General features: G+C 43.3%; 1 protein-coding gene across 10 annotated transcripts in view; it reads right to left on the bottom strand.

Annotated features, from left to right (window-relative positions):
- The window catches only part of RAB27A (RAB27A, member RAS oncogene family), a 76629-nt gene that overhangs the window by 43415 nt on the left and 9064 nt on the right, over positions 1-24150 (bottom strand). The window contains exons 1-2 of one of the 10 annotated variants that reach the window (XM_014860431.3): positions 22764-23008; positions 7219-7333 (exon numbers count right to left, since the gene is read on the bottom strand). The gene's annotated coding sequence lies outside the window, so the exon portion shown is untranslated. Of the gene's footprint in view, positions 1-7218; positions 7334-7797; positions 8298-22763; positions 23079-24150 lie in introns of those variants that run through there. The other 9 variants (XM_070501139.1, XM_044764855.2, XM_044764856.2 and 6 more) reach the window with 9 other exon arrangements.

Here is a 24150-nt window from a genome sequence, read left to right as displayed (position 1 = left end):
ATAAACTAAAACTTTCAACAATAGATCCCAATTATATTAATCAGTTTTCCTAGAAATGAGAAATCACCTTAAAAATTCATATGTGAATGCCCAAGAAAAGCTTTTATATATTTACTGCTTAGAGTCTATTGCATAGAACATGATAGAGAAAATTATTCTGCATGGAAATTACAATTTTTAACTTGAAATAATTTCTTAATTGCTGGTGCCTCTAAGCAGTTGAGATACACATTCCTTGGGCTCCTATAAAATAGTTCTAAAGTGTGAACATTTCTGACACAAGAAGGAACAGGCATTAAAGTTCTATTACTTCTAATCTAAAAGGTCTTAATCTTATGCTCTCTGCCAGACACAGAAACTCATAAAAGGACATGTTTGGGCTTCTACTGTTAGGATTTGGACATTTTTCACATGCATTCTAGTGGAAGAGATTTTACACTTTGTTCAGATGCAGAATGTTTTATGAACTCAGGAGATGCAGTGTGATTTTCTAAACCAAAATCTAGGGTGGGTGATTTGTCAGTGGATTTTTGTGACCCTTTTGGGAAAAGACAGAGTTGAAAATATGATTTAATTATCAAACTATTGGAATTTCCAAAGCATCTCACTGATTTATGGGGCAAATTCACAAAAACATATGAAATGAGGCAGTACCAGAAAAAGCCATGGAGTTGTCAACACAATACATCTCTGTGCACAGATGATATGCATAATTACTTGGGTTCCCTTCACTTCTGACACCAGGGCTCAGGGCTGAGGCCCTACTGATTGCCACAGTAGAGAAAAGGGAAGAGAAGTTGTTTCAATGGAAATATCCTTACCTGTTTATATTCCTTTCTCACAGCCTCAGTAATTGACAGAAAGACCACGAGCTAAGCCAAATGCTTCTCTACTCACTGCACTCTCACCCTGGAAGCCTGTGCTCACAAGCCACATTCCTACTCTGGATATTCCTTTAACCAATGTTTTCTCTATATGTCTGAGTGCTTTGTCTTGGTTAACATGTACCATTTCATGAGTGTGTCTCATCTCTCCAGTAAACTTGCATATTTCCTGAACACTGTCTTCTTGTGTATTGCTTCTCCACCACCCCTCACCACTGGACTGACAACAGGCCAGCTGTCACTCAACTGGTAACTGTGTCTACCATCTGGCATTCTCTAATAGCCTCTTCCTTCCTCTGGTTCCCTCTGTTCCCTGCTGATTTCATTCAGGAGTGACTCAAAAAGTGTCTTGGGGCTCCACTGACAGCTGCTCTTATAGGGGAAATTAAATTATATTTGTCATCAACTCATCAGTATTTAATAAGCAACATCTACGTGCCCTGTACTGTGCTAGAAACTATGAAGGGCATGAAAGAAATACGTGATCCAGTCACTCCCCTCAAGAAGTTGGTAATCAGGATGAGGAAACAAAATGAACTCATTTTCAACAAGAGACAAATAAGACAAGACAATCAGGAAGCAAAATGTTTGGTACACCACAGAGACCACTCAGCACAGGATATCTAAAGTGAAATGGGCTTGAAGTCAGAACACCCGAACTCCGCCACTTACTTCCCAACTGTGTGACCTACGGCAAGTCACATAACCTCTCCGAGCCTGTTTCCTCAATATGGGAACATTTATCTAGCAAGATTATCGGAACGATTAAAGGATACATTATGTGACCACATTTATAAACTGTCCACTGCTAGGTACCCATATGATGGTGGTTTTACAAGACAAGTAGATCCTGGGAGGTCAGAAAGGGGGAGCAATCTGACCAAGACTTTAAGCAGGAACCACGGCCTGAGCTGAGCCTTTCAAAGCCAGGAAGGATTTAGCCAGATGGTGAGGAATATGAAAGATAGCAAGTTTAGTACTAGAGCATGCTTTGACTTCAATTTAACAAATACTGAGAAACTGTTAACTACTTCAAAGGCTACAAATAAGGATAAGATAGTCTTCCTTTCAAAATTTACAGTCAAAGAAACAGAAGACAAATACAAAAATAAGTGTAAATTCCAAGGAATGCTTGTGATGTAATGTGGCAAGTTGAAGAGGGTTGGATGACAAACCAGTCAATGTGATGACAAACCAGTCAATGTGCAGGGTTTATTTCCAGCTCGGCTACCATCTGTGTGATTCAGCCTGGGTCACCAACTCTCCACAGGCCTTGTTTTCTCAAATACGAAATAAGAGGTTTGAACTCAATGGTGTCCTCCCTATACAGTCTTGTGACTCTAGGCTCAAAGTCCAGAGTTTAGCCACAAGAAATTTAAATGGGGTCATGGAAGCAGCCATCCCTTGTATCACCTCTCACTCCTAAAAGATGAGAGCCTAAACGAGGGCAGCAGCAGTGGGAATTAGACGGAAGGGATCCAAGAGACATGAATTGTAAAATAATAAAATGCAGCGCCACACCGGGTGGAAGAGGAAGCTGCAAAGAGAAAGAACTCCAAAGAATGAAGCTGAGTGACCAGGACAGAAAAATGGTGTTGCAGACAGAAACAGGACAGTGAAGTGGGGGAAGGGAGAAAGTTGGAGTGGGCATAAGATTTTTGTGGGTGGGGATCAGATTTCTGGAGGGGAAAGATGATGAGATTGGATTAGGACAGGTCAAGTGTTAGGGGTCAGCAAAGCCACACATGTCACAGAGAAATGCTTGAAAACTATTCCATGCCCTAGGGTCTCACATTTATCCCTGTCCTTGGGACAGGGGTAGAGGGACCAACAGTGAAAGGTCCAAAAAAGCCATGATCATACAAACCACAGAAGAGAGAACATGCAAGACAAAAGATCACAGCAGGGTGTTCTCAGCCAAACTAAATGACATGGGTCATGATGGGTGGTCCCTGCTCTTCTGATGAAACTTTATTTGCAGACATCATTTCTCTGTTGTAAGATACTTTATCTGGCAGTGAGTAAAAGGGAAATGTCAGAAAGACAGCTGGATGTCTTTGCCTGCAGTGTTCTCTCCTTTGGGGAAACTTCATTAAGGTGTCTACTCAGATTCAAAACTTAAGCCTTGCCCATCATAATACAGCACCCGTCTGACCACATGTTAATGAAAATACATACTGGCCAGGAGTAATATCATCTTCCTTCAGCCTCTTTCTCTGCCTCTCTCACTTGGCTTGAAATAGTTACCACTTTTACCACTGATGTTAAGAAATAACATGCCAAAGCACTTCTCTAATTATTTAAGGCCTGTGGGTTTCCAGAGGAGAAAGACCTTAACTAAACCACGTCCCCCATGTTTTTGTTCTCACTTAAAACAATACAGCTGTAAATACGCGTGTGCCTATCTTCTGATATACACCAGCAAGAGTTTCTCTAGGAAACTGCTTCCCATTTTGCATGCTATTTTGATGACAAACTGGGGCAAATGCTCATTATCAAAGGCAACAGATCAGAGGGCTCCAGCAATGCCAAGCCCTGCCCACCCACCCTGGGGGAAGTGAGGCTCAATATCTCAACACATCTGAACCACTCAGGGTGCACCAGAAGGAAGGCTCAGCTCTAGGCTAAGTATTGAGAGTGAAATTGCGGGGGCATAGGTATGTGCATGTTCAGTAATCCAAGACAATGCCAAATCCCCGTCCAATACACTTGTTTTACACTCCCAACTTCACATCTTCACCAATGTTTGGTGTTTGTTGTCAGACTTCTCAAATGGTAACACATTGTGATCTAAATTAGCATTTCTCTGATTGCTAATGTGGTTGAGCATTTTTTAAAAATTTTTTGGTCATTTAATGTCTTCTTCGGGAAAAGCCCATTCATGTCCTTTTCCCATTTTTCTATTCGGTTGTCTGTTTCTTATGGACATGCAGGAGTTCTTCATGTATTCCAGAAACTAGTACTTTGTCAATTACAGATGTTGGAACAAGCCCATGTGGTCTCCAATTTACAGATGAGAAAACTGATGCACAGAAACGTTAAGCAGCTTCTCCAAGGTCACACAGCCAGTAAACTGCAGAGCCAAGATTTGAACTCAGGTTCAACTATTACTCTCTCAACTATTACATCATATTGTATGAGACAATGTCCCTCGTGTCTGAGGGACATCCAGAGAGTTGGGTTCAACTGGCATTTGGAAAACAGAACTAGGGCTGAAAAGAAAAGGGTTAACAACATGGATTTTAGAGTTAACACAGTTGATTTCCTGAGGCCATGGGAGAGATAAGACGGCCATTTAGAGAGACCAGAGAGCCAAAATATAAGGAGTAGCAAGAGAGATCCAAGAAGGACACGAGGAAGGGGATTTTTCAAACACTGATAGTCCATGGGCTGGGAACTCACCCCTACACAGAGCTGTGAGCTTAAAGCAGGCTGCACTTTCCCCTTCTTGTGAAAACAAGGGATCAATTCAATATTTGCTGAGTATGAATCTAGCACTTATAGCTAAAAGATCTCTGCTCAGATTACTACAGGGAGAAGAGAAGCCTAATAGAGTATGAAACGGGGAAGACAAGAAAAAAGCAAACGAAAAAAAATAGTGCTCTCAGCTCTCAGAAGGATGATTTGCAGCTGCGTTTGCCGCCTCCAGAGAAGCAGCAGCAATGCAAGCTCCTCTGTCAGGCACCACCCTCATCTTGCTCATCACCTCTCCATCCTGCAACCCCCACCAAACGCAGCGTCTGCTCTATCGAGAGGGCAGGGCCTCAGCCACGCCTCAGCAAGACCAGAGCGCAGAACAGAGCAGGAAGGCGTCCTCTTGCAAAGACAGCACAAATGAATGATGGCTTTGGGCAAAAATCAGCTTTTGTTTTTATTGGGCTTTACATGACTCATCAGCTATCACGTATGCTGTACCCTGAGCTATAAATCAAACAGTTCAGAGGGAGGAAGGACGGAATAATAGCAAAAGATGAGCAGATAGCTCAGGAAGCTTTAATCCTAAAAGGGGAAAACAGAAACCGAGGGAAGTGGTAAGCATTTCCTCTTTGAGAACTCAGGTCCTGGGGGTCTGGAGAGGGAGAAGCTGAAACAGCCGCAGGGGCAGCCCCAGGCTTCGGGACCTGCGCAATTAGCAGGTCCTGGTTGCCATGGTGCCATCCTGCTGGCCGCCAAGGTTTCATCAGCATTCTTTCTGCCACAGTTCCTGTCTTGTGGGCAGCAGCCACAGCAAGAAAGAAGAAAAAATGTTTGTATTCTAATGGCTGCTGGGTCACTGACACTATGCCTGGAAAGGACAAGGAGAAAGTGGTAAGAGATAGAGAAAGTAACCAAGATGGGGGTAAATTCCTTTGGAATGTATTAAATCCAACCTGGACATTCTATGGATGACATGCCCTCATGAATAAACACCCCTTCCTAAAACACTTTTTGTTTTGGTACTTATACTCCAAGAATCTTGACAGAGAATGTCAGCTTTTTATCAAGGCTCTTTCCTGCAGAGAATTTTCTGATCACTGACTTCTGCTAACAGGACTCTGGATTCCCTCCTAGGTGAAAAGCATGAACTTGTGGCAAAGAAAACAAGATGATGTATTAGTCAGCACACTGGAATGAAAGTCAGGACACTGCCTTGACTCTGACGCCAACCAGCCAAATGACCTTAGCACACCAAAGCCTCAATTTCTTCATCTGTGAAATGAGGAGGTTGGACCTGAATGGTAAGGGTCCTTCTGCTCTCAAAGGATATCAGACTGCCTTTGTGCCAGGACCCTGATTGTGTCTCCAGGGACACCCAACTATGAAAGTGGCCACAACTCAGTGGAAGAGATGAGTAAACACATACACGCTCACAACGTCACATGCAGACATTTGATTAAACCAATGTTAGTGGGCAGAGACCATGTCTCATTCATCTTCACAAACTCAACATCCAGCACAGTCTAGGCAGTTGGCTTAACAGACATTTATTGCATGCATTTGGAGGCAAATCTTCAAAATGTGATACTATGAAATCTTTCAAACTTATCTGTTATAAGTTAAACTGTGTTACTCCAAAATTCATATGTTGCAGTCCTAACTCCCAGTACTTCAGAATGTGACCTTATTTGGAGATAGGGCTTTAGAGAGAGAATCCAGTTAAAAAGAGGTCATCAGGGTGGGCCCTAATCCAGTATGACTGGTATCCTTACGAGAAGAAGAAATCTGGACACAGACACGCGTAGAGGAAAGATGGCAAAAAGAGGCATAAGGAGAAGATGGCCATCTACAAGCCCAAGGAGAGAGGCGTAGAACAGATCCTTCCTTCGCAGCCCTCAGAAGGAGCCAACCCTACCGACACCCTGATCTCAGACTTCTAGCCTTTAAAACTGCGAGACAATAAATTTCTGTTATTTAAGTTACCCGGTCTGTAATACTTTATTATGGCGGTCCTGGAAAACTAGTACATATCCAAAAGTAGAGAGAATTGTATAATGAAACGTCCCATCATGCTCATCACTCAGATCTTTCACTCCAGCATACTATCACTGAGCATCTCTAAAGCATATGGACCTTTCCTTACATAACCACAATGTCATTATCAAACCTAACAAAATTAATAATTTGAAGACAAATTTAATTTATAGAAGAAATACAGCTTATACTAAAACACATACTAACATAAAGCTTTTCTCCATTAAAGCTATTAGCAATATTAAAAACTAAGTCCTGGGGCTGGCCCTGTGGCATAGTGGTTAAGTTTGCATACTCCACTTCAGCAGCCCAGGGTTCGAGGGCTCAGATCCCAGGCGCAAACTTACATACACCTTGTCAGGCCATAATGTGGCGGCATCCCACATACAAAATAGAGAAAGACTGGCACAGATGTTAGCTCAGGGACAATCTTCCTCAGCAAAAAGAGGAAGATTGGCCACAGATGTTAGCTCAGAGCCAATCTTCCTCACACACAAAGTCTCAATAAGCTTGAATTTTTGTGAATAAAATGTTCCAGGGAGGAGCAAGCTCTTAGAGCAATTCAATTCCTTCATCAGCTCTCTTATTCAACATATTATCTGAGAATAAAAACCTATGTTACTTTATTAAAGTACAGAAAAGAAAGAAAGGAAGAATACAGTCACTATTCATACTTACTCTCTGGTAAGTGAAAATGCACTTTTCAAACTAAACCCAAGAAATTTAGCAGACACCTTGAAGTCTTTGGTTTAAAAAAAAAACAAAACATATTACAGTGGTATTTTATGTTAAATTGCACACATTTTAAGTACCTGACAATTGGCACGGCAGAACTCAAACCCTGTACAAAAATAAATAAAATAAAATAAATGCAAAACCATACCTTGACAAAGTATAAATCGCTGGTTGTTTTCCTAAAACTTTAGACTGGCGTTCCCACCACGTCAATAATTAGACAACTTCCAATCACATGTCTTCTTCAAAGAGCTACTTTTTCTCTAATACAAAGAGAAACATTAAAGTCAGAATTGTCTACTTATAAAAGTTTTTCAAAAGAGTCTTTTGAAAAGCAGTTGACTCCATCAAGCTTCAAAACCAGGCATCTCTGTAAAACCCACAATCCAGCTAATTAGCCTCAGCTGTTTGTCATATGGCCTGCAGACCAGTCAAGTGATTTTGCCCCTTTCAAGCTGACTAAAACCCAATTTGACTGGCCTCTCAGACAGAAGACGGCTTTATTAACCTCCTCCCGTGTTAGAGGACGACTTCGACTCTTTCTTTGCTCCCAATTAAAAAAAGTGGAACATTTGTTTTCTGGAGAAAACATCTTTAAAAGTATCACGTTCTCAAGGCCCTCAAAATTTACAGTAGTATTGTTTCTTTACAAACACAAAGCCTAATCCAAACAAACAATACAGGAGATCAAATGGAATTGGTGGAAGGGATGGGGCTAATGATTTACCAGACCTCCCTCTCCTGGACTCCAGACTCCTAAGTAAAACTGTCCAACGGGGGTTCCACGCAGATGTCTTGCCGGTATCTCAAATCCAACGTGTCTTGCCTTCAACTCACCTCCTTTGCTCTTCTCCCTGGACCCTGCTTCAGACCCACCTCTTTTCTTGTATCTTGAGTTGCACAATCCCAACATACACCCAGCCAGAAATCTGATAGTCCTCAGTGACTCCGCCCTCTCTTCCCCTCCCACTTCCAATTTGCCACCAAGTTCTAGGGATCTCTCCTGCTCTCGCCTTTATTCCAAGTTTTTATTATTTCTCATCTGGATGGCTACAATCAACCACTTATTTGGTTTTGTGGCACTGCCATTGATCCATCCTCCACACTGCACCCAGAGTGAGCTTTCCCAAAGGCAAACGAGAGTCCATGACTCTCCTCTATAAAACCTGTCAATGGCTCCCCACAACCTCCTTAGGCTTCTGCCTTCAGTACTGCCCACCATTCTCTGCCTCCTACCTTAAGCCACCAGAGCTATTTGTAATTCTCTTCACCAACCTCATCAGCATCACCTGGGAAGTTGTTAAAAATGAATATTCTTGGGTCCACACCAGACCTACTGAATCAAATTCACCAGGTGATTCTGACACTAAAGTGAGAGCCACTGCTCTAAACCCACCACGCTCTGTTCACCAAGAGACTTAGCCCTTTGGCTCCTTCTGCTGGCAATGCTGAGTTAGATGCCCCTTGTCCATCCTTATTCTTTCCAAGAACTGGTCAACTCTGTGATAATTATCCAATTTATTTCTTACTGGTTGCTAAAAATCCTGAAGGCAGGAATTGCTGCTTCTTTGACTCATTCATCCCACAATCACTTGTTGAACCCTGACCTATCACTGGGAGAGATGCTGGACAGAAAACTAATTACTCTATCCTTTGCATCTAGGAGAAGCTGCCCTCTCCCTTTGGCAGCTCGAAGTGTGACCAAAGGAAGACTCAACCTATCCAATCTATGAAATTCCACCACCAACCTCAAGAACTGCGGGAAACTGAAAAATCTGGAACTTAACCAGTCTGACATCTCTTGTGGTAAATGACATGGAATTTTTGCTTCCCATCTGATCAACTCAGATGTATAGACATAGTTCATAAAGGAAGAAAGGGGTGCATTTTCATGAAAACACATGTGCTCCTTTTTATTATCTCACAGCAACCCTAGAATTTGGAGAATAATTTAGTACGGGAATGCATGACGATTTTTAAATCCCAGATTAAAATTAATTAGAGTTAGGGACCAGCCCAGTGGTGCAGCACTTAAGTTCACATGCTCCACTTTGAGGGCAGGGTTTGCAGGTTCAGAATCTCAGGCATGGACCTACGCACCACTTGTCAAGCCATGCCGTGGCAGGTGTCCCACATATAAAATGGAGGAAGATGAGCACAGATGTTAGCTCAGGGCCAATCTTCCTCAGTAAAAAAAGGAGGATTGGCGGCAGACGTTAGCTCAGGGCTAATCTTCCTCACCAAAAAAAAAAAAATCATTAGAGTTAGCTTATTCTTATTATAGTACAAGTCAAGTTCATATTAGCACTTCTCAGCCCTCAGTGTGCATAGGAATTTCCTAGGGAGTTTGTTAAAATGCTAATTCTGATTCAATAGGTCTGGGTAGGGCCCAGACTTTTGCATTTCTAACAAGTACCCACGGGATGCCAGGTACTACTGATGCTCCTAGTCCTGGAACTACACTTTGAGTAGCAAGTAAAATTTAGACAACCCCATTTTTCATAGAATTATCAGTCTTCTCCTTAGAGCAAAAAAACCTTTTTTTGACTCCTTTGCACTGAAAGCTTTCTAAAATATCTTTCAGACGTCAGAATACATGGCCTACTAAACACACATATTTAGTTCTGTTATCTCCCCAAATCTCACTAGTATAATAATAAAGGGAATTTTCTTTCTTTTAGACTTAAACTCGCAAGGATAAAGAGAAAGCGAGCGGAAAGAACAGCAACAAAATGTCGGAAGCTAGAAACATGGACAAGAGGTAACTGACTAGCAGACCCAGGAAAGCTGGCTCCTCATCTGCCAGCAGGGAAAGCCCAGAAACGACTCATCACAGAATCTCCCAAAACGTTCGGGCATTCAGAGCCCCAAACACCTCCGGAGGGTGGAGGGGAGGGTAAAGCTGCAGCTAAAAATGGTGGAAGGCGGCTTAGTTCCCAGCCCTGTGACTCCTCCAGCTCCAGCAGAAATCAAAGGTTTCTTCACTAGAGAGAGTAAAACTCTGAGTGTCAAACTCTCAGAGGTTCCCGGGCAGTGAGAAGTTGCATTAACTACCGAGACACCTCCACTTCCCACCTCCACACTGGACTACCCAGAATGCACACGTTCTGCACAGGCAGGTCTTCCAATGGTCTGCTCTGGAGACAGTGCCCAGCCCAGGAGGGTAGGCCTAAAGATAAAAACAACAGGCTCACAACATACTGATCTAACTAAAGCTATGATGTAACTGTTGAGAGAAGGGGTGGAAACGGTATACATGTGTGGTAGGGATAGGTGGGGAAACAAGCTTCATTCTCTTCTTCCATAGTAAAGTGTCCATGGATAATACCTAAAACTGAAAAATCGACCAGAGAAATATAAGTACATCATTTAAAGACAAGGGATGCAACTACCCCGGAGAGTCAGCTAACTGCAAGAATTGAAAGCAGTTGACTCTGGGGAGCAGGAAATGGGCTGGGGGGAGGGGACTCTGATGTTTTTTTCGTAACAGGCCTTGTAGAAGTATGTCCATCCATGTATAACCTTGATAAAATTTTTCAATTAATTAATACAAAATAAAATGGAATGCCTATGCTTTAATTTTTTTCTTAGATAATTCAAGACATCACAATAAACATCGCTAACTTGCTGTGCTGCCTCCTCAGGATCCAGTACCCACACTGAAGCAGGATGTCGAGGACCTGGACTCTGAAGACAGGCTGTCTGACTTGGAAGCTCAGCTTTACTGCTCACTGGCTGTGTGACCTTCAGCAAGTTACTTAACGTCTCTGTGCCTCAGTTTCCTCATCTATGGAACAGGGATAATAGGATTATTTTGTAAGAAAGGTATTGTGTGATACCTCTAAAGTCCTTAAAACAGTGTTTGGCACATAGTAATTGTCCAATAACAGCTATTCTTATTAAGGTATGTTTGCCCTTGTAATAAATGCCTTCTGACCACTGTATCGATTCTCTTTTTCATTAGTTTAAATTTCATTCTCCCTGCCCCCACCTTCATTGTCAGTCCACCAGCTGTCCCTCACCAAAGTAATCAGTGTGCTTTTCTACAGTCACCCCATCCCCCTTCCAAAGTGCAGTTGCTAATTGATAAGGCACCTGGAAACCAAATAACCAAGCTTATTAGAACTGTGTGTAAAAGGAGGAAAATGGGCACCAAGAAATGTTCGGAAGGACTCTCCGTGAGGCAGATCAGCAAGTTTCTACATATGAGCCATCTGTCTGACTGCTCAGAACGCTTTTGAGCTTACATCCCAACTCCCAGCCGTGGGTCAGTAAGCTGGGTGACACTCAGGGTAACCAACCATCCCAGTTGATCCAGGGCTGTCTGAGTTTCAGCACCGAAAGTTTTGCATCCCTGGAAACCCCAGTCCCAGCACTGGGCAATTTACTTAATCCTTTAGAGCCTGTTTCATCATCTATAAAATGAAGGATAATATCTACTTTGAAAGTCTGTTGAGGTTTAAATGAATGTTTGTGTAATTCCTGATGCATAAAAGGCTCTCAGGAAATGGTAGCTCTAGCTACTGTATTCAGTTATTATCAACTCTACTATCAGAGTCACAACAAATTATTCTTAGAAACCTAACCCGCACCTTGGTTATTTTCTTACTGGCAAAAATAATTTGCCTTATATATAGAGGATCCCAGGAAACTGAAACATTTGCTTTTGCGAATTTCCTTCTATGCTTGTCCAACACAATTTGTTTCAGGGACTAAGACATATTAAAGAAATTTAGTATTTCAACATAGCTGACTTTTCCACTGGGCAAAGGGCCTGGTAGTTTTCCACCATCTTTTGATATGTGCATCTTTTTCATCCCATGGGAGCCCTGGGGTATTTATGTCAGTAGCTGTTTCTAAAATTGTGGACAGATCAGCATGCTGCCTCACAAAGGACATCAGGCATCAAACCTGAAATTCTTTTTTAATTTACATCTTACTTTATTCCTTCGTAATGACACCAAATCATTGTCTCCTAAAGGATCGACAACTCATTCACTAAATATGTCAATTGTATCCCTGAAAAATAAGGGATCTTATCATCAGACTGATGAAACACTGTTTCTGACCTAAAAAACTCAAGTAGCTCAGTACTCGAGAGACCTTAACTACAGCCTGGAGGAAACTGCTCACATCTGTGCACCCCACCAACACAAGGGTGAAGATGCTATAAGAAAAGTTGCACAATTTGAGGTAGATAACGGAAAAGATCACAAGTTACTCAAACCCAAAACATGGCCTGGGAGGGCTCTAAGAGGCAGCAGAGAGAGCAAGAACAGCCAAGGGTCTAAGAGATTTCTCTATACAGGCTCCCAGCTCCCTCTTCCTATGCTCATCATATTTCTTCTGCCAGTGTCCCAGCCCAGTGCCCAAGCCCTGTGAGCACAAAACACTGGAGAACGGCAGAACCTCAGAGAAGCCCTGAGGGGCAACTGGTCCAATCACTGGGGCAAGAGTCAATGAATCCAGGACAGAATTTCTCCAAGAATGGTCTGATGCCCACTGGCCACGCATCAGAATCACCTGGGGGACCTGAGGAAAATCCAGAGCCCCAGGTTCCACCCAGGCTTCTGAATTAGCATCTCTGAGAGGGAGGCCAGGGAATTTGCACTTATAACAAACTTCCCAGGGGATTCCTGGTTATGCACAATAAAGTTTGAGAACAGCTGCTCTAGAGAGAAAACAGCAAAATGTATACACAGCGAGGCAAATAACCTGTATGGAAGACCATGTCTAACTTCTACCAGCCACAGGTTCCACACCTGTAAAACAGGGATAATAATACCTATGTAGCAGGATGGTTGTGAGAATTAAAGTGAGAAAACAAAAGCCTCACGCACAGTGCCTCATACACAGCAGGTGTTCAATAAATATTAATCCGTTCCCCCTGCTTTTTTGCGTATGGCCTTCTAACGAAGATTTATAACAATAGTCCCTGTTTTGAATAAATGTCACCAAGGAAAGCAGATGGCTAGCTTAAGTTAAGGCCTTGATATTTATGAGTCACCAACTAAATGCCAAGGCCAGCAGCTTTAACTAACAGTTGGGACATTGGTAAATCATTGTGGACAGTGGTTCTCAAGCTTCAGTGGGCATCAGAAACACCTGGATGGCTTTAAAATACAGACTCTGCACCCTAAATCCAGAGTTTCAGATTCAGTAGGTCTGGGTGGGTCTGATAATCCGCTATTTCTAACAAGTTCCCAGGTGGTGCTGATGATGTTGTCCCAGAACCACACTTTGATCATGACTGACAGCCCCAGTATCTAAAATGTAATGATCTGAAACTTTGTAATAAAAAAGGGAAACTATGCCCTAAGCATTTCCTGTTTGACACCAGACTGGTTAGTTACATGTAAATAAAGAAGAAAGAAATACACCAACAATTTCCGGAGGCAGTGCAGCCTCTGGCCCTGAGAATCTTTCCTACTGGGTGTTTGAACAGCACAGAGAGAAGACTAGGAGATTTGAGTGCCATCTCCCCGCTCACGACATGTGACCTTGAGTGAAGCAACTGATCTTTCTGAGCCTCAGTTTATTCACCTGGGAATAGGGTGGGGTCTGTCACCAGTTCTTAGACCTGGCTGTGCACCATCAACCACTATGCAGCATTTTAAATAAAACACACATTCCCAGCCCTACTGCCAAATCTAAAAATCAGAATCTCCAAAGGAGAGACTGAAAAATGTGTTGTTTTGTGTGGGTATGTTTAAATAACAGCTCCCAATGTGATTTTCATGGGCAGCCAGTTTTGAGACAGTTACTATGACCCTGGTGACCCTTCAGGCCTCCTCCTGCGTTAAAGATCTTGGATCTTTTTGATTTCTAAGTCCTTGTGCCCTGAGTTCTTACTTTCCAAGTAGCCTCCTCCTTTTATATCTGCTTCTCATGGAGTTTTTGTTACAGGAAGTGAGTACATTGGTCCTCAAAGAAAAGAATCTAGTCTGCTTAACAGTTCCATTTCTCATGTATCAAGAAACTGGCATTCCGGTTTTAGTTTAAAAACTAAAAGTCCAATGTGTAGGACAAAAGAGGAATTACGTGGCACTGAATCTGTCAAGCAATCTTCTCTAACACCAGCTGCTTGCTTACTCACTCTGTCATTCCTTCTTTATTAACTCAGCATCCACTATGTGCCAGGCATTATTCTAGGTGCTAAGCACATAGCAGTTCACAAAACAGACAAAGTCCTGCCCTCATGGTGAGAACATTTTAGCAAGAAGAGATAGACAATAAATAAATGAACATAAAGATAAGATAATTTCAAATAGTAATAAGTGCTGTGAAGACTGCAATAATAGGATAGAGAGTAACTGAAGGCTACTTCCAACAGAGTGATCAGGGAAGGCCTCTTTGAGGACATAACATTTGAAATTAAACCTGAATGAAGCAGATGGACCAGCCAGGTGAGGATCTGGAGAAAAAGCACTGAGGAGGAGTTAAGGGCAAGGGCAAAGGCTCTAAGGAAGGCATGAGCTTGGCATTTCCAACAGAAATAAAGCAGATGAGGCTAGAAGATGGAGGCACCGGGACGAGCTGAAGTCACGGGGACCGTGGTTAGAACATCTAGATCTTATACCAACTGCAGTGGGAAGCAACCGAGGAATTTTATTTATTTATTTATTTAGAGGAAGATTAGCCCTGAGCTAACATCTGCCGCCAACCCTCCTCTTTTTGCTAAGGAAGACTGGCCCTGAGCTAACATCCATGCCCATCTTCCTCTACTTTATTTGTGGGACACTTGCCACAGCATGGCCCACCAAGCGGTGCCATGTCCGCACCAGGGATCTGAACTGATGACCCCTGGGCCACCAAAGTAGGGAATGTGCAAACTTAACTGCTGCGCCACCAGGCCGGCCCCCAAGTAATTTTAAACAGAAAAAAGGTATGATTTGATTTTTATTTTTTAAAGATCACTGGCTTTGTGTGAGGAATGTGCAAGGGGGGGGGGGGAAGGGGCATGAATGGCACCAGAAAAGCAGCAATACAGGCAAGAAATGATGGTGGCCTTTAACTAGCAGCTGGCACATATCTGAGCAAGCACTCAGTTATTTCTGGACTGCTTTAACACAAGTGAAAATCATAATGTACCTATTTCACTTTCTATGATATTTGAGAAGAGTTCAAGGAAGATATACTGGTTGTTAGTAAAGTTCCATCTGAAAGCCACTTCATTTGAACAACAGAACAACACAGTTTTGGATTGCCCATCTTATAACTGGTAACAACCAAGAAATATTAGCATACGGGCATCGCAAGAAAACAATGGGAAACCAGCAGACCTGTCTTCTAGAACCTTCTCCATGTGACCTTGGGCACAACTCTGAACCTCTGATGTGAAGGGCAGGTTTGGCTACATGGTTTCTAAGGTGCCTACAGGCCCTTAAAGTACATGATGTTGTAAGTGTAATAAGTGAGGTTTCTTAATCTGGGTGGCAAAATGGGCTGACAACTTAGGGTAGGGGTTTTTGTTGTTATTTAATTGCCTAGAGAGGCTCTTGTTAAGCAGGAAATGCAATGTTAACAAAGAAACTGTCCAGACTTACTATTTCCTTGGGAAACTCTGGTGTCTGAGGCACCTCTGGCACAAGGGTATGGTGGCTAGCTGGAAATTTGGGAAGTAGACACTTCTGGTCAGCTGAGAGCTCATCACACAGAGGCACTGAGAGCCCAGGTCTCTGAGGAATTTAAGGACCAAAGCTTCAGTCATGGTGCTCTCTAAGGGCTTTCTGGCAGGCTTCCACCTATACTGAATCACACATCAGACAGGCCTGCAGCCCGGGCTCTCACTTCCTATTGACAGGCTGTCCCCACAGGGTCCAGTCCTCTCAAATGGCCGACCTGGCAGCTCCACAGGACCTCACTCCACATGATCCCTGAGGGCAGTGTTCTCAGTCCTGACTGCCCTGTGGAATCCTTTGTGGAGATTAAAAAAAATACAGATAGGTGGGCCCTACTCCACATTTAATGACTTAGACTTAGGGTGAGGGAGAGGTTAGAAAGACAACAGAGGTGAAGTTAGGCTTAGTTAACTTTACACGATGGAGAGACTGTGTAACTCAGGAAACTGCAGGCCAGACAGGTTCCGTGACTTGTCTAATGCAGGGTTTCTTAGCCTCGGGACCACTGACATTTTGGGCAGGATAATCCTTCATCACAAGGAACTGTTCTGCACACTGTGGGATGTTTAGCAGCATCCCTGGCCACTCCCCAGTTGTGACAACCAAAAATGTCTCCAGATGTTGCCAAACCATCCCTGGAGGAGAAGCGGTTAAAAATCAGCACCACCTGCCTGGAGGTGCAGTGGTTAAGTTTGCACATTCCGCTTTGGTGACCCAGGGTTCGCCGGTTCAGATCCCGGGTTCGGACATGCCACCACTTGTCAAGCCATGCTGTGGCAGGCATCCCACATATAAAGAAGAGGAAGATGGGCACGGATGTTAGCTCAGGGCCAGGCTTCCTCAGCAAAAAAAGAGGAGGATTGGTGGCAGCTGTTAGCTCACGGCTAATCTTCCTCAAAAAAAAAAACAGCCCCAAATGTGAACTGCTGGTATAATATCACACAGTTAATCATGAGCAATATTAGAGACTAAAAACCAGCCTACTAATTCCCAGCTATGTTGGTTCCTCCACGTTTAAGCAACAGCTCCAGGATAAAGGGATGAGTCACTCCACGAGGAAAGACCACAACCCACTTCATGGCCCTCTGTGCCCAAGCATAGCGGGGGTGATGGAGAATTAGCCTTGATCCTGACAAGAAAAGCCCAGCCAGCAGCTTGTTTGGCTACATTTGGTGTCCAGTATCTGACTGGATATGTAACACATTATCTTTTCAAGGGCTACTAGACCTTTTTACTTCTTCTTGGGGTCACTCCCTTGCAGTGGTGAGATTCATTATGAAAATTAATCACATATTGGAAGAAACAAAGAAATCCTGACCACAACCATAGATTATATTTAAAAATTCTTAGGTATCTCAAATGAACATTTAAGTCACGACCTATTTCTACAGGTCTCATTCCTTCCCAATATTAGGGTTAGCACAGCAAAAACAAAAACACCTTACCATAAGGTTTAGTTAGTTGATTGAGACCCTGTCTTTGTTTTTAATGACACAATACACAGGAGATAAGTAACCAGCCAAACCCAGATAAGACTTGACCAGCACCCATGTGGTGGGATCAGGGCAGGATAGATGAACTGCAGTTAATAAGAATGAACAGATTTTTCAGTCTCTTGGCAACCAATTTCATTATTATGCTTTGACCTGGCAGCTGGTAAGGCTTTATATGAATTAATCAACGAAGCTATGAAAAAACAAGATTAGTGGCTCTGAAATAAGGTATTCTAGTGGCAGAGGAAGCAAGTTCATTTAAGAAAGGCTGCTTTCTTAAATAGGTACAAATAATTTTTAAATAATGCAGTATTTTACAAAGAAACATCTCTAAAGGATAGGACACATATACCTATCTACCTACATTGGTCCTTACAAAATATCTTCCATATTTGTTCAACCGAAACACAAAGGGATGAGGAGTTTCCTAGGAGTAGGCCACGCAAAGTCAGAAGGCTTTCAATAAGACAATACTTGGTTGTGGTGGAATTGTTCTCGGTAAGTCCGCCTTAATCAGAGCATCTTACAGTAAAAACTCAAAAGAGACAAAAATATTAACAAGACCTTAAAAGGAATAAAAACGCATCAAACGACAGGCTTTCTGGCATCATCACAGGGAATACAACCAAAATGGTGGCTTTCAGCCATCATGTAGCTCTTAGAGCAAAGTCCAGGGGATCTCAGGAGCACAGCTTTACCTGCCATATTTGGATCTGGGGGCGCGAAGGACAACATGGTAATGGAGTGATCATGAGAGGCTGACAACAGAAGTGATTAAGGGTCAACGTGAAAACATAAGCAACTTATACATGATCTCTTAAGGAAAGACATTAAGCAGCAGACCAAACACTGGACCTGGAGTTCTAGTTCTTGCTCTGCCACTAAATGTGTGACCTTGACAAAGTGACTTAACATCTCTGGATGTGAATTTCCTTAACTACAAAAGACTAGAGTAAAACTAAACCTTCTCCAACTTCCTTAAATTTCTAATACTCCTCTCCATCCTTAAGATGGACACATATGAAGTCACCAAAATGAGCCACAGCTCAGTCATTCTTTGGACATTATCATGATCAACACATTTCCTGTGCATAAACATGGGTTTACTAGACTAGGGTTGTCAGATTAAATGCAAGATACTCAGTTAAATTTGCATTTCATAAAAACAACAAATAATTTTTTAGTATAAATGTTGCATGGAACATACTTATAGTAAGAAATTGTTGTTTATCCAAAATGCAAGTTTCTTTTTTTTATTTGCTAAATCTGGCATTCTAACTCCAACTCCACATTAAATGTTCAATTTTAAGAACCAACCGTCTGATTCCATACATGTGGGTGGTTCTAAGAGTGGCTGAGGCACTCAATGGGAGGACTTCTCAGGAGTAACATAAGCAGAGGCAAAAGAAAAAACAGGAAAGGAGGAATAACTTTCAACTTTCCTCTTGAGTAAGTGAGGCATTAAATTTTACTTAACAGTAAATAAACTATGAGTGTTAGTAGACCTCGATCATAGAAGAAAAAGAATGTGGTGTGACCTCTGTACTGCATGACCAGACAGGAGGCCAAAAAGCTGGATGCTTACTGCTCCACACATCTCACCGGATGGACACAGTGAATTACAAATCCTTTATCTCCTCCTCCAACTCACTGAGCAAGTCTGCTCCCAAGGTAATCAGCTTAAGGGAAACCAGATCATGAACTCAAATCTCCTGACCAAAAGGCAGAGGAATAAATATGGTCCAAGCAAAAACTGCACAAGGCACAAAAAGAAAGACAGTGAAAGGGAAAAATTACTCTCTTCAGAAGGCAATCTTGTTTTAACAATGACAAGACAATCTTGCTTCTTAGGGGCTCTTTTTTTTTTAATTTCTGCTTTATTGAAGTATAATTGACATACACGATTGTAAGATATTTAAAGTGTACATCATGATGATTTGCTATACGCTTACATTGTGAAAGGATTCCCCTCATCTAGTTAGTTAGGGGCTCACACCTTAAACATGCAAGCCCTGTTTTGTTTTTCAGGAGGTATCAAATCTATCATAATTTATTAGGGAAAAAATATATATCCCATATATATGTAAAAATAATCCTTTTTCATATTTTGCAGTGAAGATACAGATAGGGCACATTTCAAGATAAGTTTAAATAACAATGGAAGGCAGATTCAATTTTTAAAATAACACAGAAGATAAATTACCATATTCTCTAGGCTAATTAATTCAATTCTCACTGAGAAAGGGCAGCAAGAAACCTGGCTTAACTGTAGCCAATATTGCTGTATCAGCAGCAGGATGAGGTGGACTAAAACAAGATACTTGCACTTATTGGCTAAGAAAAATCAAATGTATGGACTAGAAGTTTCCCATGACGAAAATAAATCCAGGTTAATTCATTAACTTATTGGTGCATTTGGCAAGGTTTATTGAACGAGATACCTTACAGTATAAGACTCAAAAATGAGCTGAAGTCGTGCTCTGCCTCTAGGATATTACAATCTGGTGATGGCAACATACACGGAAAGAGTTTGTCTAAAGTAGTTATGTAATTAAATGCCAAAATGAGTCTCTGAGTTGGTAATTTCAGTGGGAAGCCAGAGAAAGACTAATTCACTGTGGTACAAAATATTCAACAAGAAATGAATTTCCATTTTCTTGAACTTCCAAAGAATTTCACTCTCTCCCTAGATCAGCACGAGAGGCCAAAGCACTGGAGATGTGCTGAACAGACCCGCCCAGCCTGCCCTGGCTCAGAGAAGAGAACTCCCCCTGCCAGCAGAGGAAGGACCCAAAGTCCTCACCATTCTACTTAATGCGATTTTTCTCTTTCCTAGGAGAGTAAGGCTGTTATCTTGGAGGAGACAGGAGGATAGAAGAGGAGAGACATAGGAGATGTTACTGTAACTATGGACATTGCTTCTCTCAGATAAAGTGGGAAAGAATAGTGAGAAGGAAATAGCAGAGTGATTCCCATTCCTCAATCTCTCATTCCCTTTTCATTCATTTAACACATATATTTCTTAGGACTTAATATGTCGCAGAAACCATTCCAGGTACCAGGCACACCATTGTGAATAAGACAGAGTCCTGACCTTCATGGAGCTTGTATTCTACCTGTGGGAGACAAATAGTCGTGTGTGTGTGTGTGTGTGTGTGTGTGTGTGTGTGTGTGTGTGATGACAGTTAGTGCTATAGAAAAATAAGGCAAGGTAAGGGGGCAGAAAGTGATGAGTGGGGTGAGGGATGCTATTTTAGATGGGATGGTACAAGAAGGCCTCTCTACAGAAACGAATTTTGACCTGAATGAAATGAATGAGAAAGCCATGCAGACATGTGAAGGAAGAGCATTCCAGGCCGAGGAAAGGGGAAGTGCAAAGGTTCTGAGGTGTGGCTGAAGCAGAGTAAACAAAGAGAGCGTTACAGAAGATGAAGCCAAACACATGCAAGGGGCTTGTAGGCCATGAAGAGGACTTTGTTTGTCTTCTGAGATAAAAAGCCACTGGCGAGTTTCGAGCAGAGGACTGAGGGACATGAGTGACTCTAGCTGCTGCGTTAAGAACAGACTGTAGAGTAGTGAGAGTGGAGGCAGGTGGCCCTGGAGGAGGCCTGTGCAGTAATCCAGGTGACAGAAATGATAAGAACCTAGTGGAAGCAGTGGAAATGGTGAGAAAGGGTTCCTATCCTGGATTATTTTCAAAGTAGAACCAATGTGATTTGCTGAGGGACTAGCTGTGGGGAACGAGAGGCAGAAAAGAATCAGGGGCAACTCCAGAATATTTAACCTGAGCCTCTGGAAGAGGGAAGTTGCTATAAACTGAGATGGGGAGACTAAGTGAAAAGCAGATTTGGGAGGGGAAATCAAGAGGTTGGTCCCTAGAGATTGTTGCCCACTTCAAAACCGTTACATCTGTTCAAAAACTAAGATAACAGAAATTGAAAAGCTGATCTTAAATTCCATATGGAAATTCAGAATAGCCAGAACAATCTTGAAAAAGAAGAACAAAGTGGGAGGACTCACACTTCCTGATCTCAAAACTTATTACATAGCTACAGTAATAAAGACAGTATGAAACCATCAAAAGGATAGACATATAGATCAATGGAATAGAATTGAGAGTCTAGAAAGAAACTCTCACACTTACAACAGAGTGATTTTCAACAGAGGCGCCAAAACCATTCAAAGGGGAAAAACAGTCTTTTCAACAAATGGTGCTGGGAGAACTAGATATCCATATGCAAAAGTTTTAAGTTAGATCCCCACCTCACACCAAAAAATTAACTTAAAATGAGTCAAAGATTGAAATCTAAGGGCTAAAACTATAAACCTCTTAGAAGAAAACACAGGCGAAAATATTCATGACTCTGGATGTGGCAACGCTTTCTTAGATTTGACACTAAAGTGCAAGCAACAAAAGAAAAAATAAATTATACTTCATTAAAATTAAAAATCAAGGCAGGCCATGGAAATTAAGGAAGGGAGGGAGCAAAGGAAGGTGGGAGGGAGGGAAGGAGAAAGAAAGCAGGGAAGGAAGAAAGTAGGAATGAAAACCAACATAAAATACAGAAAAAATGATCCTCAGTCAAGTTCTTTCAGCATTTTATTAACCTTTCTTCATTTCTAACCATCTGCAGAAAGCTTGTTTTCCAGACTGTGTTTTGCCCCTAAAGCAAGTTTGAACCGTGGAGCACCAACAAATTAAATCAGCAGTAATTACAGAAAACTTATAAGGCATAACGCTACTCCCCCTCCCAGCATCTGACTGATGAGCCAGCCATAAAGTGAGAATCCACCTGGTAGGAAAAAACAGCTGTTAGCCCACAGGGGTAAGGAAGATTCCGAGGCCATGTGGCCCAGGTGGCCAGCAGGAGCCAACATGCTGGCAGGCCAGGTCAAGGGCTCATGAGATTTCCTTTACTTCAGGCCTGACTTTGCTTAATCAGTGATCTATTGGGACAGAGACAAGACTTTTGTAATAGTTACACAAACCTGTCTTCACATCAGCCCTACCACCAGTCAAGACCCAAGGGCCTGGCTGCCCAGATAGGGTTTTCTGTCTGACTGACAGGAAAAGAGAGAAACTTCTCCCACCCAGGCGGTTTGCCGTTCAGACCCCCACCAACAGGAGTGTAAAAGATGTTAAGTAATTCAACTGAAAACAACAGAAGGGAGGAAAGAACTAGAAGGCAGTGCGGGAGGTCTGGGACCTTCCTCCTCTCCTGCCAGTGAAGTTTCTTTTTCCCCTGACGTGGACCCTCACACCTGGATGCCACCCGGAGGTGACTTCAGCCCCTGTCCCAAGCTGGGACTGCACCTCATCCGCACCTCGCACAAGCTGACCTCCACCCCCGGCAGCGACATCGTGAGGTCTGTGCTGAGGGCCTGAAGAGGCAAAGCAACTCTTCTGGCGAGGTCAGACACCCAGAGGCGGGGAAAGAGGAGCCGCAGCCTCCTGCCCCAGCCCCAGGGCCAGCCCCGCCAGTCGCCTGCTACCCTGCTCAGCCCTCCGGGATGAATCGGAGCCCGCCGGGCGCGGGGCCGGAGCACGCCTCCCGACCTCGGGCAGCTGCCGGGCTCACCTGGCTCAGCCCGCTGTGCCCACGCCGCTCTGCCTCCGCACGCGCCGCGTCCAGTCGCTGCTGGCCTTTTTGGGTCTTTGGCGGGTGTTTTCCGTCCGGCCCCACATCACTTCCCGTAAAGGAGAGCGAGGTTGGGGCGGGACCTCCTCTCTACCCGCCACCTCCTGCTTCCTCCTGTCACCTCGAGGAGCACCCCGCCCAACTCGGCCTTTGCGGGCGCCTCCTTGCGCGCCGCTCCCAGTCCCGCCACGCCTGCTTTTTTGAGCCACGAAAAAAACTCCGCTCGCCTCATTTGTCTCAAGCCAGGTCTGTACCGCTCTTTCCTGGAAGGCGCGAAACCTTAGGGGGTTGTTTTCGTTTTGAGACAGAGGTAACATTTACAAACTGCTCCAAGATCGCTGCACTGCAAGGTATAATTTGGTGACTCTCGCCAAATCTCCTTCCTCAAAAGCCATTTTCTACAGGTGTTTCCCAGGGCATCAGATCGGTGTCTCCACCTTGTAGCCAGAGGTGCTGAGCAGCTGCAAAGCCTGCCCTGCCCCGGGTTCCTGAGACCCGGGGGGCTCCTACTCGCGGCGCCCCCAGGTCCGGCTCTCCCGGAGCCCGCCCGGCCTCCGGCTCTGCCACTGTCCATCCCACCCCGCCAGCTCCTCATTCGAGTCGGCCCGGGGATGGTCTTTCAGGGGCGAAGGAAAGCTCTGCGATTCTTAGAAATGACAAGAGGGGGGAAAAAGTAAAATTCTGACAGGAAAAAATAAATATATTTCTGAGAGGTAATGACAAATTGGGTCTCTGCTCGTACAGTCTAGTTCTGATTATAAAATCACTCTAAATTAAATTTCTTTGAGAGTGTGAGAGCCGATCATTAAAAAAAGAAAAAAGTACTTGAAAGAATAGCAGCTGTAAGGAAAAACCTGCCAGCCTTTGCTGCCCCCCAGCGGCTTCCTTCTCTCAGCGCCAAAGGTTTTGTGTATGCTTGGACCTGTGGCTGTGAAGCAGGTTCAAGGCCACTAGGTTCCCACTCAGAGGCAGACAAATTCCTCATCCAGTGGCCTGGGGCCTGCCCCCATGGGATCTCAGGCAAAGCACTTCTGAACCAAATAATCCCATTTCTAAGTAGAGCAAAAGGATTGGAAGCCCTAGTCCAGTTTATCATCTGTTCCATCTCACTCATCTGCCTCTTCTTGTACCACAAATTCCAGCTGCCCCAGGCCTGCCTGCCCAGCCCCATCATCCTTCCAGTCTGTAACCACTCACAGTTTCTATTACAACTACCTTCTCAGATATATGTACAATATACAAAACCACATATAGGATAGACCACATCAAATACTGAATATACATACATTCAATCTAATACTTTCAGGCAAATATAACACAGTGACTT

Source organism: Equus asinus, chromosome 2, assembly GCF_041296235.1.
Source record: "Equus asinus isolate D_3611 breed Donkey chromosome 2, EquAss-T2T_v2, whole genome shotgun sequence".
Lineage (NCBI taxonomy): Eukaryota > Metazoa > Chordata > Mammalia > Perissodactyla > Equidae > Equus > Equus asinus.
Note: the sequence above shows the minus strand (reverse complement) of the source record. Positions and strands in the feature narration are given on the sequence as shown.